Source organism: Condylura cristata, unplaced genomic scaffold (genome assembly GCF_000260355.1).
Source record: "Condylura cristata isolate star-nosed mole 26May11 unplaced genomic scaffold, ConCri1.0 scaffold00010, whole genome shotgun sequence".
NCBI lineage: Eukaryota > Metazoa > Chordata > Mammalia > Eulipotyphla > Talpidae > Condylura > Condylura cristata.
In genome coordinates this window covers 36,259,715-36,278,674 of record NW_004567111.1, presented here as the reverse complement: position 1 = coordinate 36,278,674, position 18,960 = coordinate 36,259,715, and the positions used below count along the sequence as shown (strand labels likewise).

The following is an 18,960-nucleotide window of genomic DNA, read 5'->3' as shown; positions in this document are numbered from 1 at the left end:
ACTATGGAAAACTGTTTGGGGGTTCCTCAAACTGATAAAAATGGAGCTTCCATATGAATGGAGCTTCCAGTAATCCCACTCCTAGGTATCTACCCAAAAGACACAAAAACACTGATGCAAAAAGACACCTGTACCCTCATGTTTATTGCTGCTTTATTTACAATTGGAAAGACATGGAAGCAGCCCAAATGCCCAAAAGTGGATGACTGGGAAAAAATGTGGTACATTTACACAATGGAATATTACTCATCAATCAAAAAAGATAATCTCATGCCTTTTGCAGCAACATGGGTGGAGCTGGAAGGGATCAAGCTTAGTGAAATAAGCCAGAAAGAAAAGGAAAAATACAGGATGGTTTCACTCATAGGAGGAGCATAAAGGATCAGGGGGGAAATAATAATAATAATGAACAATTATATACCAGAGACATTTTATGGGGATGGAGTAAGGAATGGGACCAAAAATGGGGCAGGGGGAATACACGGGATTATGGTTATGACATATGGATGAACTGATGATAGGAAGTGCACAGGGATTACAACTGAGATGGAAAAAGGCACAAAGCAATGTAAAAATAAACCATTATAATAAAAAAAATTAAATCCTTTATTTTATGACAAGTTGACAGTAGTACATAGTCTTTTTAAAATAACATAATATTCACAAATCTGCATACCTGTGCTTTAAAAAAAAGCCCCAGTAGGCCTACCTGTAAAGAAAGTTTGAAAAAAATTCTCTACCCTCCAAAGTTTCCTATTCTTTTCTAGGTGCCTAGAGAGGGGAAGAGAGTACTGTAGAGTATCCAGAAGTCACTAATATATTGGGAAGTATAGACAAGTAGAGACAAGGAGTTTGAGACCCAGATGCTAATCTTATCTCCATCACTTATTAGCTGTGTGACTTTGGTATATTATGTCATCTCTCTGGACCTGTATCATCAACCAGGAATCTGTGTGCTTAAGGAAACATTTCTATATTTCAAAATAAGGGAATTATTAAAATGGATTAGGGGTTATTTTCTTTCATTATGATTAATTCATCAAGTCTACCGTATTTATATGAAATAACTAATGCAGTTTTTTTTTTTTATTATTAAGCCCAGTACACAAAAATCTCATTAAGTCAATACTGACTTACCCAGAATGGTATTTAATTCAAAGTAATTGCTATTCCCTAGTAATCTAGATCTCTGTGGTTTTGTAGTGAAAATATTGAATTATCTGAATCTAGTTTAAGCAAGGCTCATTTTTTCAATTTTCTTATTTTTAAATGGAGTTTTTCCTCATCTGTTGAGGATTGGATGTGACTGAGAGGTACAGAGTTGGACCTCAGCCTCTGACTATCAGTAGGCAAACCCACCTCGACACCAATGGTCCTGTTCAAATGCTCTGAGACTACAAATATGTTGTCAGATACTTAGGCGTTGATTCTATTCATGTTTCTCTACAAGTCTGTATCCATGGTATTTTTTACTTAATTGTGTAGTTTTTTTTTTTTTTTTTAATTGAGGTAACAACACTGGCAAAATATGATTTAGAAGTACAGGTTCATGCCTCTTCAGGTGTATGTCACCACCCAGGCAGCCATAGTCCTCCGCCAGGATCCTCTGGGTGCCCTCTGCACTTTGCTTCCCAGCCCCTTCCCCACCTGGTGCCTCAAAACACTTACATGCCGCATTGACTCAGTTGTTTACTTGAGGTTGCCCTTCTGCCTCACAGCAACACTGGTATTGTGTTGGAAGAGCACGAATTGAGCACATCTGTGAGCACTGGGCCAGGCCTTGAGGACATGGTCTGGACTCAGGGTGCTCCTGATCCAGTAGAGGCACTAGGCTCACAAATAAGCCATTGTAGTGCAGTGCAAAGGTACAGGAACATTTATATTTTCAGGCTTTACACTTAAATGTCAATTCATGTTTTCTGCAAGCAGTGACCTTCTGCACACACCTTTCTTGTTCTCTGTTGTCTTTCCTCCCAAAAAGAGATTAAAGTACTTGACTTGTGCAGCATGTAAAAATGTAGGGGGGGTTTCCCCTGGGGGTGAGGCTAGTCACTGTTCTCATGGGAAAAAGGCCTGGGCACAGCCGCTCTGCAGGGTCGGGAGTGCCTGCTCTGGCTCTGTTGCCTCGGGGGTAACCCTGAGTTGCCTTGTGCCTTGGGTGTCAGTCACTAGGTAACCCTGACTGTGTAGCCCAGGCCTACCATATCTCCAGGGTGGGTTGTGCAGTGTCCTCGTGGTGGGTGTCTCATTGTTCTAATTCTGAATGCCTCCCTTTGATGGTAAGTGTATGATTACTTAATGGTAATCATGTTGGTAAAACTTTGGTGTTTACAGATTTGTGTCTTGTGAATAGAATTTAGTTGTTCTTATGGTAGAAAAAAAGTCTGTTTCTGGACACAAGAGGTCAGTATACCTTATGCAAAGGGTTGGACAAAAGTCAAATTATGCTTACTTTTTCATATAACTGCAGATAGGAGAGAGGGCCAGAGTATGTTCTTCTGGGATTTGTATGGAAAATAGTAATATATTCTCAGAATCCCTATGTCAAGGAAAATTGTTTCTGGCCAAATATACATGTATTACCAAATTTCTGCATAAGAGTTTACTCTCTCCCTCCTGCCATTCTTCCTTCTCCAAAAGCCATATTGTTTGCATATGCAACCTGACAGGGTTGAGAATTTTGGCCCTACTGGTTTGTTTTGTTCTACTTTGTCTGAACTGGACATAGTGAGGGAGGGAGGCAGGAAGGACCTTGAGTCCTGGGAGGCTTGTCCTCCTTTCTCTGGACTCAGACAGTTTTGACCAACTTGTAAGTTTTCATTGACTGTACAGCAGAAATTACTGCCTGTTAGTACAGTGGCTCCTTTAGGCCAGGACTCTTCCGTGAGCACATCTCCCACTAATCAGCACGTGATTGTTGGTGTAGTGGGGGGTCAGTGAGGAGAGTGACATGGGAGTTGAGTGGGACTTTTGACACAGCCCTTCTCTCCACATCTGCCAGTCCAGGTAATTTTGGATAGCCAAGTCATCTAGACAGTTATGCTTCTTTACATTGGATATTTGACGTCAGATCTACATTTTTTAAAAGAGCATGTGAAAGGTGTAATCCTAACTGTATGATAGATCACCCTCTACTGCTTATATGGACTCCAGTGCCTTTAACTCTCCTTTAGGGCCTCTCAGTGGGGCCATTCATGTGCTGCAGGCCCTGTCCAGTTGGTGGATTTCCATCTCCAGTTCCCTGCTTGGGGGCAGTGCCAAGATATGTGACAACTGCTTTGCTCACTGTATCCCGCCTTTGTGTACTGTCCCATGTCATCCACTAGATGAAGTGAGGTGTTCGGCTTCTGATCAAGGACACCTGAGTCTTTGGACCCAAGTCAGGGTCAAGTCCCAACTCTACCCTCTGGGAACGCTATGACCTTGGGCACATTACTCTTCTAGTCTCATGAACGTTGCTCATTAAAATGGAGATTCTCAAATCTACCTCTATTTAAGTTCTACTAGGGTTGTAGAAATTAAATACGTTAACTAGTAAGTGTTGATTCTCCCTCCCTTCTTCTTACCTGGTACCACTGACTGTGCAAGGAAGGAAGTGTCGCCACCTTCTTCCTGTGTGTGGCTCGCTAACTCAGTCTTCACATTGCAACTCTCTGAAGTGATATCACACTTTTTTGAAAGTGAAGATGATCTGTTGAACTTACGAGCTAATCCTAAAACACTTTGTAGATAATAAAGATTAAAAAAGGTATAGATTTCTGCATCGGCAAGTCTGACTTTGATTAAAGTTCACTGGTACTATGTTAATATCTTATAATGTATCTATAAACAAACTGTAGTGTAGAATTATTGTACAAGATCTTTAATACCAAGTCTCCAAAGAACGGGACTCAGCTTTATGCCGTTAAGTACAGCTTGATCCATCTTGGCAGCAGCTTGAAGCTCTGCATCCTGTACTCATATTGTGCCCTTCCTTTGTCCTGCCTTAGTGCTCATCCTCTGAGGTGCTGCTGAAGCAGCTAGCCACTTTGAGTCATCTCTGGTGACTTTAACAACTCCACCTTTTCCAGGTCACTTTTTCCCCTTCTCCCTCTTTTTTTTTTTTTTTTTAATTCAGTTTAAAAAAGCCATACTGAACTGAATAGTTTTCACTGTTTGTTTAGTCAGTTGTCTTAGTTTAGTAATTTCATTTATTTTATCCTGATGTGTGTAGAGAAGGAAAGAGTTCATGTGAAAGGATCTCTTTTCAAGAGTGGTGGCCTGGGCAGGTCACTGTTGGCACTTAGGGTGACCCCACTGCCATGATCATGCAGCCGTGCCAAAGCCTGTCTCATCCCCACTTTGATGTTGAGCCTGATCCTCACCCTTCCCACCCTTACCAGGGTTGCTGCAAAGCATTTTGGGGATGACCTTCCTCAACCCTCTGTGCTTCCAATATGCTTCAAAAGCCTTCCTGTCTGCCTGGCTGATGGCTACCACTGTGAACCCCCTGGTCCTGCTGTGTCTGTGTAGTTCACTTGTTGGTGATTTGTTTGTAGAAGTGCTCTGTTGCTTTGTCCAGGTAAGAAGTGCTGTGAAAAGAAAAAATTATGTTGTAGCATTTTTGAACTATACCCTGTTAGCCTAGTTTCTTGCACACAGAGATAAGTCAGTATTTGTTCATAATTATCTTTGTCTGTTTGGGCTTTTGCAACAAAAAATACCATAAACTGGATGACTTGTAAACAAGAGACATTTATTTCTCATGGTTCTAGAGGCTGAGAAGTTCAAGAGCAGGTACAGACAGAGCCCATTTCTAATGGGGACCAATTTCCTGGTGTCTTTTCATTGCAACTTCACATGACAGAAGTGACATTGGAGCTTTCTGGGGCCTCTTTTTCTTTTTTTTTTAAGATGTATTTATTTGTGCATACACAACTGGGGTACAGGCCAGAGGCTCAAGGGCGGTGAGAGGCTTCACCAGAGACAGAGTGGGGAGCAGAACAGGCAGATCAACGAAGTATACTGCTGAGGGGAGCAGCGGGCGGGTCAGGAGGGGTCTGCCGGGCCATGTGGTCACCTTCGGGGCAGGCGGGAATCGAACTCATGCGGAAGTGGCTTTAGCTTCTTAGTGCTGCACTTTAACCCGCTGTGCCTCTGGGAGGGCCTCTGGGGCCTCTTTTAAAGGCAGTAATCCCTCTCATGAAGGTCTTGCCTTCATATCATACTTGTGAAGTTTGGGTGGACAAACATAATAGTGGCATTAGAAAAATTTTAAGAACTTTAATAACAGCTATGGAATTAAAAAAAAGATTTTTTATTTTTTGCTTTAAGGGAATTACTAATTCTAAGATCATTATGGAACTAAAATATCAAGGTACAAAGTGAATATTATACTTAAAGGTATATGAGAAACAACCAGGGACAATAATGAAGTACATTACAGCAAAGGCCACTGAAGAAGAGCCTCTAAGACATGTTTCTGATCTACAGGGAAGAGTTAGTAAAAGAATGGTGCTGCCCACGGTTGCTGTAGTGAAACTAGATCTCTGAGTCAGTGGAGCAAACAGCAGGTACTGTCATGTTTCAAAACTAGGGTCCTTCTGAAATGCAGATGGCCAACAGGCATATGAAAAAATGTTCAACATCACTCGTAATAAGGGAGATGCAAATTAAAACCACAATGAGATACCACCTCACCCCAGTGAGAATGGCACGTCTTCAAACAACTAGCAACAACAATTGTTGGCGAGGATGTGGATGTGGCGAGGATGTTGCTGGTGGGAATGCAAACTAGTACAACCACTATGGAAAACTGTCTGGAGGTTCCTCAAGCTGCTAAACATGGAGCTTCCCTACGACCCAGCAATCCCACTCCTAGGTATCTATCCAAAAGACACAAAAACACTGATTGAAAAAGATACCTGTACCCCCATGTTTACTGCTGCTTTATTTACAATTGGAAAAACATGGAAGCAGCCCAAATGCCCAAAAGTAGATGACTGGATTAGAAAGATGTGGTACATATATACAATGGAATATTACTCAGCAACCAAAAAAGAGAAACACATGTCTTTTGCAGCAACTTGGATGGAGCTGGAAAAGATCATGCTTAGTGAGATAAGCCAGAAAGAGAAAGAAAAATACCGGATGGTTTCACTCATAGCAGGAGTATAATGGACCAGGCGAGAAAATAACAAAAATAATGAACAACCATCTACCAGAGACATTCTGTGGGGGCAGAGTGGGGAATGGGATCAAAAACGGGGGGGGCGGAAGGGAGGGAAATGCATGGGACTATGGTGGTGGCACAGGGGTGATTTGGTGATGGGAAACCCGTGGGGATTACAATCGAGATGGAAAAAAAAATGTGCAAAATGATGTAAAAATAAACTTTGTAATAAAAAAAAAAAACAACTAGGGTCCTTCTGTTTTTTCAGTGAACTCTGAAAGTGGATGCATATTTCAAAGAGCATTTGCCATAGACTAGGTACTGTCCTGTGTGCTGGAAGTACAGAAACGAATGAGGCCCAAACTCCTCCAGGAAGCTCAGAGCCCCAGTGGGGAGGCAGACACATTGGTAGAACTGAGAGAGGAGTGTAAACATTTGGGGATAGAGATACTGTGCATCTTGTTGGAGATCTAGGAAGGTCACTGACCCCACTGGAAGTCTTGATCTATTTCCATGGTCTAAATCAAGGGCACAGAGACCAGACAGCTTATGTAGAACACAAGGGCCTTGTGCATGAGGCTGTGAGGAAGGTGGTTATGGCACATGTTAGGGAAGGTCACAAGGGCGGAGATTTCCTTGGACTTCTGTGTTTGGGTACACCTACTCTTGGCTAACTCCTCTCAAGGCCTGCTCCCAGGATCTGTGGTGTAATCCGGTGTCTCTTGGTCTCTGCTTTCCCAGGTCTAGCTTGTCTTGCTGCCAGCCAAGCACTTAGGGTAGGCTCTCTGCTGCACTATAGGAGATTGAGGTGAGCCTTTCCCAGTTGCAGAGCTATTTAGAAGGGGGTCCTGGGGAAAAGGTGCAAAGGCATTTCAAGTTTGAGAACAGCTTGAGTTGAACCACAGAGCAAGATGGGAGTAAAGTGGTCAGGGCGGTAGGCAGTCAACCTCTAGAGGTAAGTTAAGGTTTTCTTCTTAGGCTAGAGACTGTTCCTGTTAGTAGAAAATAGGTTTCTCTAAACTGGCCTGTGAGGGATGCAGTGCTATAGGCGCATAATGGTGAGATTATGGGAAATACCCATGCTCAGTGAAGTTGCTGCACTGAATCGAATCCTCTATGTTTGTCTGAGAGTGAATTAGTGTATGTATCTCTGTTGCCCCAACAAAACACTTTAGAGAACTTTACCTCAGAGATCCCCAACTAAAAGGAATCAGATGGTCATTTGCACATTGGGGATCAGCATTAAGACCTTTTGTGTTCTTCACCCATACTCTTTTTAGGTGACTAGTTGTTCCTTTGCTATGCAAACAAAATCAGATTTGGCAAGGATTCTTGCCTTGGGAGGTGAGACTTCTGTCATGCAGTGCCTATAGGCCTCACCTACGAAGGAACCTAATGTTGATAAATGATTAGAATTTCTTAGATTGGTTCTCCCAACACATTTCCTGAGAATGAACTGAATGAAAAGGGGTGGGGAACATGTAGAGAGAAGAAAATGTTACTGATATGGTTGGCAAGTTCCTCATGGTGAGGAATCTATTCTTTGGGTTGGTTTTGTTGAGGGATGCTTTCTCTTTGATCATGTACCTCTGCTTCCCAAACTGACTCAGAGGATTCATTCTGAGATAAAATAATGGTGCATTCTTGATGTGAGCAGAGTAAAGATCATGGGCCCAAACTATGCCTATCAAACCCGAGACCATGGCAGAAAATACCCCTCCTCAGCTGTCAGCCTCCATTTCACAATACAAAACTGTGTTTCACATGCAATTCTAAGAACCTGAAATCTTGAGGGCATTTTCCTTATATCACTAAGCCAAAAGCTTCCTAAGCATATTTTCCACCATAAAGTAGAATTGTGAGGTGCAGTGTCATCTGTTTTCATCAGAAACACATTGTTTATTTGTGTGGTAATCTGAACTCTCCATCACTGAATTAGCATAATGGCTTTAGCCTGTTTTCATCTTAGGGTATTGTTTGGAGGGAAAAATTAATATGGTCTGTTTCTACTAATCATGAATTCTATTTTGTATTACTTTGATATACTTTTTTTTTGATGTGAGGGAAAAAGTCTAAATCTCTATTAAGGGAAGAAAAATGTCAGTGAGTCTGCATGTACCCAATTTCAAGAATTTAGTAACTTAACAAGACAGGAAGCTAATATTGTTTGGGGTTGTTTTGCTTGTTTGAGGAATCTAATTACAACTTGGTGACTTTCTAGGCATGTAAGAAATTCTTATTCTAAAGCTGTAGAACATTTTGTGACTATCTGATTTACTAAGTCACTGTGACACAAGTTAGATAAAACACCAAATGGACTTTTCTAGAAGCAGGAGCCAAAGAGCCAAAGTAGTGCAGCTACCCCAAAGTCCTCTCTGTTCTTGTGTGAAAGGATTTTATTTCTCCCAGATGTCTTCAATGGTCATTGCAGAGCAGGGAAACTTGATCCTTCAGTAGCTAAGAGAGCAGAGCTCTCAAATTTTCTTCTTTCCTCTGCCAGCTGGAGGGGATAGGACTGAATTCACAAGCCAAGCTTCACTTCTCCCATCTGCTTATACATTTATAGCCCTGAAGCCAACATGCATTAATGTGTATAACCCCCTCTTTATGCAACAGGAGTGTCCCTAAAACCTGGGTTTAATTCACATTTTCATAGCTCCATAGAAGAGTTCCCACTGACTTAAAAGAAAACCTCCGAGCTTTCTTACCTGAAATTTGGATTGATCTGCAAAGGGCAGTGGCTTTGGCTTTCTGTCCTTCAGGCTTTGTGTCCAGAAATGAATAAGATGTAAATGAGCATGAGGGTTAGAAAGCTTTGCTAAATTCAATTAATAAGCTGGTAACCATCCCCTACTTTGCTTGCCACCATTTGTTTAGGCCACAGCATCCGTGGAGCTCCTGCTCACCACTAGACTCTGGGCCCAGGAAATAAATAAGGCTGATGTCTGCCCTGAAAATTTTTAAATTCATCATTTAAGAATCTTTTATGAAGAAACCACTCTCCTGACACTCCTGGTCTAATTTTTTTTTTTTTAAGATTTATTTATTCATACAGAACTAGGGTACAGGCCAGAGGTGGGGAGGATGAGAGAACCCACCAGAGACAGAGTGGGGAGCAGAACGGGAAGTCTGACGAAGTACACTGCTGAGGGGAGCAGTGGGCGGGTCAGGAGATGTCTGCCACACCATGTGGATCACCTCCCCATCTCCTCTAGAAGATGGGGGTCGATCTGTGGAAGTCGATCCGCAGGCATCGCTTCCTGTAACTAATGCCGGGATCCAGTGTGCCAGGGCGCTGGGAGTGAAGAGGCAGCATTACCGCTCATCTGGGCTTCCAGAGGTAGTAGCCAGGTTGTTTCAGATGAGAAGGAATTAGCTTTGTGAAAAAGGGGTGGCCTGTGGGGCATCTAGAGGAGGAAAGAGAGCTTATGAAGAGTCGGGGATTTGGACAAAAAGACATTGTGGAGGACTCTAAGCAGGTTCATAGAATTAAAGAAATCAAAGGTGCCTGCAAGTAATGCCTCTCCAGCCCTTCTGTCCATCCTCAGCCTTACTCAAGGTACAGACCTGTCATTGAAGTGGCTCTCAGGTGGACCTGAGCCAGCCAAAATCCTCGTGTGTGGGTATGTGTGATTTGAGGCAAGTCACTCCCTACACTGGTGACTTCATCTGTCATGTGAGTGTTATAATATGAACGGCCACACCAGGTGTTGGGGAGAAATGACTCTATTAAGAATGTCTAGCATGTGGTAAATTTTGTATCGTTATTTCTTAAATAAAAAAATATTAGGGCACTCCCTAGTGGCACAGTGGGTTAAAGCACAGCACTAAGAAGCTTAAACCACTTCCGCATGAGTTCGATTCCCACATGCCCCGGAGGTGATCCCCATGGCGCGGCAGACCTCTCCTGACCCACCCACTGCTCCCCTCAGCAGTGTACTACGTCAGACTTCCTGTTCTGCTCCCCACTCTGTCTCTGGTGGGTTCTCTTACCCTCCCCACCTCTGGCCTATACCCCAGTTCTGTACGAATAAATAAATTAAAAAAAAAAAAAATTAGGCCCTCCCTGGTGGCGCAGCGGGTTAAAGCACTGCACTAAGAAGCTGAAACCACTTCCACATGAGTTCAATTCCCACCTGCCCCGGAGGTGACCACATGGCGTGGCAGACCTCTCTTGACCCACCCGCTGCTCCCCTCAGCAGTGTACTTCGTCGATCTGCCAGTTCCGTTCCCCACTCTGTCTCTGGTGAAGTCTTTTGCCACCCCTGAGTCTCTGGCCTGTACCCCAATTCTGTATGCACAAGTAAATACAAATCTTTAAAAAAAAAAAATAGACCAGGAGTGTCAGGAGAGTGGTTTCTTCATAAAAGACTCTTAAATAATGAATTTAAAAATTTTCTGGAATGTTTCTAATGAAAATCTAATGAAGCCTCTCAAGTTTAGAAACAGAAGAAGAGACTAGGAATGCAGTTCTCTACTTCTACTCTGAGTTTATTAAAATGCAGATTCTTAGCCCCGCCATTCCAGAATCTTAATTCACTGCTCTTGACTGGGATCCAGGAATGTGCACTTTCTTTTAGATGGTCTCAGAATCTTTTTGCCATCGTGCCTGTTGCTTTGTCCTTTGGGAGCAAGTGGAGCAAGTGAGCTACAGTGACTTAAGGGGCCTGTGCTCTGGTCCCAGGACTACCTGTCCAGGTCACGTGACCATGGACAAGTCCACCAATGGTCTGAATACCCATTTCTTTGTCTGGGAGTAATTCACCACACCGCTGTGAAGGTGCTATGTGGCAGGCATCTGAAAAGCACCAGTGAACTGCTCATCATGAAGTGGCCTTGTCATTGGAACTGAGGACACGGCAACCTACCGCCTCACTCCTGAATGCAGCCTTGTTTTAAGACTGTGGAAGAAGGGGGTCAGCACAGGACCTCTGCCTACCCTTCTCCCTAGAATGCACCCATCTCTGCTGTAGCATCTTGACTGGTTGTCTAGCTAATACTCCAGGGCTCAGTAGATACAGGTAGAAGGAAGTACTACTTTGTAAAGCTAACAGTCTCATTACTAGACAGCTCTGTTTATAAGAACATTTGAGAGACTAAACGAAGATGTGTCTGCTGGTAGATTTTGCCTTATCAACTTAACTATCATTTTAGTGGAAGGGTTAATAAGAACAGACTATTTTGACTGAGTGGGGCCAGGATTCAGATTTTGGGTGGGGATGGTAAAGGAAGGTTGGTTGACTAACCTTCTCTCCAAGCTGCTTCAGTTAACATCTCCCCCCACCCCTTGCCCAACTGAGGCTACAGCTATAAGCTTTTACACCAAAGTGAAGAGTGAATTTAGAAAAACATAAAGGGCAGAAGAGACATTTTATAATTTATTAAGATAAAAATAGATTTGGTGCTATATGAGAACATGTTCCTAAAATGCATTTGCTCCCGATTTAGGAATTTAATAGCTGCCCAAGGGACTTACTATGGTGAAACAAAATATTTAGGACTAAAAATGAAAAAAAAAAAAAAACCCTCAATTGGAAATTTAGGATATAAAAACTGGTTTAAGGTGTATTTCATTACAGTTTAATTTTAATAGAATTCACGAAAAAAGAGCTGAAATCCAAAATTGCCTCTTTGTCTCTAGAGGTGAATATGAAGTAGATATTATTGCTCTGCTTAACCCACTAGGATAAAAGCTAATTATTATTGCTTCTCTCACAGCCTGTTGAAAGAGAATAGATACCCATACAAATGTATGGATAAGTGTCTGAATGTAGGTGTGTCTGAATGTAAAACAAGAATTTTATTAATGAATATTCCAGAGGTAAAGATTTTGATTTTTGTTTATAAAACATTTCATTGTTTCTCTACTAAATTGATGAAAAATTACAGTGTTGAGATCCTTTTTTTTTTCTATTTGAAAACTATCATTTTTCAAACTGATCAATAGCTAAGGGAGAATTTTTATTCACAGGTAAAGGAGTATTTATAATTTTCCTTCTTTTTTTGTTTATTGATTTTAAATGTTTTTTTTTTTTCATTATAATAAGCTTCATAAAGGCAATGTAAATCACAGTTAGGTATGTGATTAAAATGCTTGCTCCATCATGTGAAAGCTCTCCAAAATTTTCTGGTGGGTAGATGGATACTTGCTTGGATTTAGTTGTAAGGCGAGGTTTGTGTTGAGAATAATGGGTTGATATTTATTTTGCTATCACTTCAGGGTATATCATTAAAAATAATCTTCTAGTACTTACTGAATTGATTATAATTGGAGAAGAGGGATGGAGGAGAAAGGATGAATCTTAGAAAAACAGGAATCTTCCCAGCCTATGACCATTTTCTGTTGTCATTTCTTGCCATATCCCTCCTTGTTCTCAGCATACCAGCCATTCCTTCTCTGAAGTTTTTATTTTCTTTTAATGTTTCATATCCTCTGTCTTCTAGTCATTATTTGTGCTGTTTCTTCTAGTCCCAGCTCCCTTCATTTTTTTCTGACTTGGTTCTAATTAGTCTTAGTACCTCAGGATAAATTCTGTTTCCTTCAGGAATCCTTTACAACCTTTATTTCTGTTTACTGTCTAGCTTGTTGTTGTTTCTTTATCCTAGCAGTTTGTACTAACTATGTTTATTCCGTTCATTATGAGACTTCCTGGGTCGGGATGCCGTAATGGTATGGCTTTCATCTTGTTCCTCACTGCATTGCTGACAATCAGCACAGTGCTTGACACAGCTCAGGCACGAGGCCAGTACAGGTTGGAAAAAAAATGGGAGAATGGATGGTGGATGGAGGATGCATGGATGGGTAAAAAGATGGGAGAAGGGAAGGAAGAAGGAAAGAAGTAGTGCAAGAAGGAAGAAGGGCAGATACTAATCTCATGAAACATGCGTTTACTGATAATAATTTGAGCTAGGAAATTTGTACTTCTTAGGTTCTCAATAATAAATACAGCTGATGTTTGTTGACTATAATGTGAAAATGCAAGTGACAGGCAACAAGTAAAATCAGAAAGTCACGATATGACCATTGATAATATCACAGTTATTTCCTTGGCCAAAAAGGGGAAAAAACACATTGGTTTTGAAAGTTCTCAAAAAATGCATTTCTAACATTTAAGTTTTTTTGTAAATGATTTTCTTTATTATGTAGTTTGTTAGCTAGCTCTAGACTAGTGCTGGCATGTCTTTCAGTGAATGATATGTTCATTGGCAAAGTACCTCAAAATATTTTGGTAAACTTTGGAGCCGTGTGCCTTTCAGTAGCTCACGTGACATTTCCAAGTCAGTAAGTTGCTTTTTTTAAGTTGTGTTTTGTTCACTCATCACTTGAGTGCTTCTTGCCAGTTTTTGTTCTCAGGATGCAATAGGTTTGGAGTTTTAGATGAAAATATATGAAGTGGTCCAAGAACCTCACACAGCCTTGTGTAATGGGAAGTGTCGAGTATAGTCAGGGGGAGAGCACGCTGAAATCAGCTTTCTAGGTTCTGTTTTTCTGGGTTTTGTGTGTGTATATGTGTGTAATTATAGTGGCTTTCGTCTGAAATTTAGAGACACTAGCAGCAGAAAAGCTTAACCTGTCCCTTGCTGGTGGTGCAGCAGGTTAAAGCGCAGAGCTGCAAAGCTGGCCTCGGCCACTTCGCTGCTAGTTCTAGCCCTGCCCCAAAGGTGACCCACATGGCCCAGCAGACCTCTCCTGTCTCACTTGGCTGCTCCCCTCAGCAGTGCACTTTGACGATCTGCCTATTCTGCTCCCCACTCTGCCTCTGATGAATCCTCTCACCGGTCCTGCACCCCTGGTCTGTACCCCAGTTCTGTATGTATAAATAAAGTTAAAAATCACACTAGCCTGTTATGTAAGCATGCACACGCACATTTGTGCATGCATGCTTATTAATTTGGGCACACGCACTTCCAGCAACTACACTGGGGTGTTGGCATGATCACCTTGGAAAAGCAATTTCTGGTGATTGCCTGCTGGATCTCTTGTAACAAGCCTGCTAGACTACTGTAGCTTGAAGCAGCAGGCCCATGATTGTGTTCCCCACCAGGAGGAAAGAGGTGCGCACCAGTGGTCTACATTCCCCAAGCACTACAGAAGAATGAATAAGGATTGGTGAGATGGCACATGGCTTTATGCTTTATTTTAGAAACAATATTTTTTTTGGCAAACTCCTTCCTCTTCCCTTCTAGGAGAACCCCTTGACCCCATTTAGTAAGTTTTCATTGACATTCTTGTTCAGAGCACAGAGGATGATTCAGACGTTGGGTGTTTTGTTGTTCTTGTTTTCCTTTTAAAGCCTTCAGAGAAATTCAGGTCTTCTGATAATTTTATGGGGAAGTAAACTGACATCAGGATCTCAGTACTGTGGAGCAGAGAGTCAACATGAGTGTGACTGAAGTGGCTCTGACACATGTGCAGCAATCACAGACTGCACTCTTCTGAAAAAAAGGGCTCTCCGGAAATGTTAGTTCACCAGCACTAAGTGTCCCTAAAGCAGGTCTCAATAAGAATTAAAGTTCTTTCTCCATGAAAGTAGCTTGTCATGTCCAAGTCATTTTAAAAGGTTACATGAAAGGAAAAATACAGTTAGCAACTGCTTTGAAAAATAAGCGAATTGGATAGAGACCTTGACACTGCCTCTGTGGTGCAGTGCCTCAGCCAAGTATTGTGAAACTTACTGAGGTGCAAGTCCACTGAGTTCACTAAGACTTGAATCTGTGGAATAGTGCAGCCAGCTGAAGTTTCAGAGGAATTCAGGAATATCAAATCTATCCTCAAACTTAAATGGCTTTAACAAAAAATAAATCACATTATGGCCATTACTGAATTTCCTATATTTTTCCTACATCTCTGTCGTAGTAGTATTAGTACTAGGTGCTACTTATATCAGCACCAGTTAACAGTACTTAGTCCTTTCACTTACCAGGCCTTGCTTTCAGTGAATTGCAGATAGTAACATTTAATTCTCACAGGTCCCCTATACCTTAGGCATTATCACCTCCCAATTTACAGATAAGCACTCATCAAAAAGAGGTTAACTGACTTGTTTATGGCCATCTAGCCCGTAAATCCAAGGCAGAAGCAGAATTTGAACCCATCCAGTCTGGTTCCAGAGTTTATCCTCTGAACAACTGCATGATTCTGCCTCTCATCTGTACTTGAGTCTTATTTTATAGTCAAGTGTGAGGATTCAAAATGCAGGGAAGAGCTTTGGTAGACCCCTTAGAAGTTGGCCCCCAAAAGAGACTGTGTTCTGTGGCATAACAACACTAACATCTTAGTGTGCTTTAGAATTTATAGGCTGTTTTAAGTGCATGTACTTGCTCTTTTTTCTTTTTTTTTTTAAGATTTGTTTATTCATACAGAACTGGGGTACAGCCAGAGGTTCAGGGGCAGTGAGATGATTCACCAGAGACAGAGTGGGGAGCAGAACAGGCCGACTGATGAAGTACACTGCTGAGGGGAACAGTGGGCAGTTCAGGAGAGGTCTGCCTTGCCATGTGGGCCACCTCTGGGGCGAGGGATCGAATTTGCACTGAAGCGTCTGTGGCTTGCTTGCTGTGCTGCGTCCTAAACTTTGTGCCACCAGGGAGGGCCCTCTTTTGCTTTTTAAAATAAAATTATATATATTTTAAAAAGTCACAGAATACTTCTTACATGTCAGATACTCTAGATGTTGAGGTCCCATAGCATTTGAGACAATCTCCTAGCTCTCACTGAACTTATCTACTTAAACGTATTACATGGTGATTACAGTATTAGTAGCTGTGCTATCGCTGTGTATGACTGCATCAGAAACAGCGTTATAGACTAGAGGAGCAGCAAAATCTTGTCCTTTCCTTATTTTGGAAGGCTCATGAAAGCCCACATGGCATGATCTAAAGGTATGCTCTTGTTTCATTGATAACACAGTGATTTTACAGTATTTATAGATGGCTTTTTAGTGTTATTCTATTTCAAAAACATTTTGGTAAACTTCCTCTTCTAGTTTTATCTGGTTGTGTATAGATGAACTCTTTCCATAGTGATTTCCAGTCAAGATCAGAAGTCTATTTCAATTTTCAAGCTTTCCAAAGCCCTAATTTTCTCAAAAAAGCGTATATAGATAAAGGGCTAGAGACCATGAGACATACTTCTGGAAACTTAACAGCAGCTGGAAAATTTTCATTTAGGAAGGGAGGAAAAAGCCCATATAGTTTTATTTTTTTTTTCTTTAGTGAAAGACTGAATTCATTTTTAAAGCTCCTGCAAGTTGGGAAATACTTAACATCTACTGTTGAATTTCAGATGTTTGCCTATATCAAATAACATTGGGGAAACTCTTCATTTGAAATGTTTTAACATGGAACAAAGGAAATTTAAAAACAAAGGAAAGTAGCACCCACAAATACGGTGATTTTCCTTATAAAGAGACTGCATGATTCTGCCTCTCTTTATAAGATTTGTCTCTTTATAAGATTTTCTACTTTTTCTAAATGTATATCACAATGTAATTATTATAACCAGAGAATTTTAATTCATGCCATATTAGATACAGCCCAGATTCTACGTGAGACAAATTCCATGATGTCCTGTATCTATCTAGTCATTTGAGCTGTGTTGTGTTTGATGGTGGAGACTACTGTATCCTAGAAATGTCAGTTGGGGGTACGAGTCACAGGCAGACCCTGATTCTTACAATACTCAGATTTGTCATCTGGCTTATTGGAAGTTGCAGGGAAATAAATGAGGGGCTAGGATATTTCAGGATGGTTCCAGCAGTCACCCCTGGGGGTGCCCTTCTCTCTGCTATGATAAGGGCTGTTTTGACAGATTCACTTACTTTATGCATCTTTCCCAAATAGTTTAGCCATAGGTTTTGTTGATTTGCTTGTTTATATCTAATACCTAATACCTCTGAAGTAGATTGCTTTATGATGTATTCTAAAATGTTTCTGTGATACTGTCTGCCACAGGGTCGAAGTTGTAAGAGATATTTCTATTAGAAACTTCAAGATGCAGTCTTTTCATACCTGTGCAGACAACCTTAGCATGTTAAGTATAAAAAAAATCCTAATGTCATTGCCTTCTTTCGTGAAGAAGGGCTTTCTGTAGAGGCTTCAGTTCATTTCTTTCTGTTTCCTCATTGTGAGCACGCAACATCCTATTTGAGGAGCAATCCATTTAGTCAGGGCATTGGGCATCCAAAGCAAGATCAGGGCTTTGTAATCTACAGGAGCTTTTGGCTGAGTGACCCAGAATAAGGAAATTTGAGATTTGAAAAATATATACTTTAATTTCTGTAGTTTAAATAAGACCTTATTTAAATGCCGAAGGCTACACTATGAAATGTAGTCTAGCTGGATTATTTCCATATAGAGTTTTAAAATTTAATAAATATCTCAGATTTAGTTTTATGAATAAAATACATCCATACATTTTAAAAATATAGTAGACTTACAGTGAAAAACTTTGGACCCAGTTTATACTTTCTGTTAGTTCCTTTATAATTTGAAATATATTTGGAACATTGGCTGGACTATTTGTGTATGTGGAGATGCACATATGTGTGTATAAAATATTTTCAAGTAGAGTCTCTAATTATTTCTATTTTTCTTTGCATAATTTACCTTTATGGAAACCTTAAATACTTTCAGCTCCTCAAAAAATAAACAAACAAACAAACAAACAAACAAACAAACAAATAAATAAATAAATAAATAGCATTTGAAATGTGTGCAGCTCCCCTTTTCCTTGGAGCCGGATCTCTGGAGGTAGCACGTTGAAGCGACTACCGACTACCAGTAGCCATCTGGCCTGGTCCCTGCCTCCCCTGGGCCACGCCTCCCTTTTCTCTTTCCTGCTTTACTCCCTTGTAATGCTGATCCATAGTCTCAGTGATTTCCCTTCAAAGAGCAGGTAGGAGTTAAGTTTTTTGAATTTCTGCATGTTGAAATGCTTGAGTAATTAAGAATTACGGTGTAACTCAAGAATTATAGTTTTATATTATAAAATATATAATCATTTTACCACATTATGGAAATAACATTTTCTATAAATTTATGCTCCTATATAATGCATTTACATAAATAGAAAAATTATTAAACTATTAATATATTATTTAATTTTTATTATTGTCATTAGTTTTTTACATTTAATTTTTGGAGTTACATTCCTGCTCTTTCATATGTGTACATGTTCCACTTACCCTCCTTATTATCACTGTTACAACATTTCCATGCTTCTACTCACTGTTATAACACTTCCATGCTTCTACTCACTGTAAGATGCTTTAAGCTTTCCACACTAGATGTTTTCATTGATGCACAGGGTAGAAAAATCAATTATTTTGTAATTTTTGAAATATTTAATGTCAAACAGATATGCTAGATGCTATGGGAACAGTAAATTTTAAAATGCAATTTCTGCCTTCAAGGTTCTTATAATCCATTTTCAGAGATAAACTAAAGAAAGATAATGAAAACTTTAAGGCAATAAAATTAAAGCAGTAAAGGGCCAGAGAAGCATTTTTTGGGTAGGTGCCTAAGAGTAGAATTGCTTGATCATGTGCTAGATCTATGTTTAATGTTTTGAGATACTTCCATACTGATGTTCTTAGAGGCTGGATTATTCTACATGTCCAGCAACGGTGTACAAGGGTTCTATGGGACATTTTAAATAAATGTGGTGCCTTTCCTCTGCTTATTCTAATTCAGGAGGCTTGGGTGATGATGATGTTCTAGTTGCTACTCACTGGAAGGTGAGTAGACCATGATGAATTGACCCAAGGTTCTTTTTTGTTTGTTTGTTTGTTTGTTTTATAAATATATTA

General features: G+C 40.6%; 1 protein-coding gene across 4 annotated transcripts in view; it reads left to right on the top strand.

Moving 5' to 3' along the window:
• ENOX1 (ecto-NOX disulfide-thiol exchanger 1) overlaps positions 1 to 18,960 on the top strand; it is a 489,446-nt gene that overhangs the window by 236,960 nt on the left and 233,526 nt on the right. The window contains exon 1 of one of the 4 annotated variants that reach the window (XM_012723224.1): positions 5,533 to 5,552. The exons of the other annotated variants lie outside the window; for them this stretch is intronic. The gene's annotated coding sequence lies outside the window, so the exon portion shown is untranslated. Of the gene's footprint in view, positions 1 to 5,532; positions 5,553 to 18,960 lie in introns of those variants that run through there. 4 annotated transcript variants of the gene reach the window in all.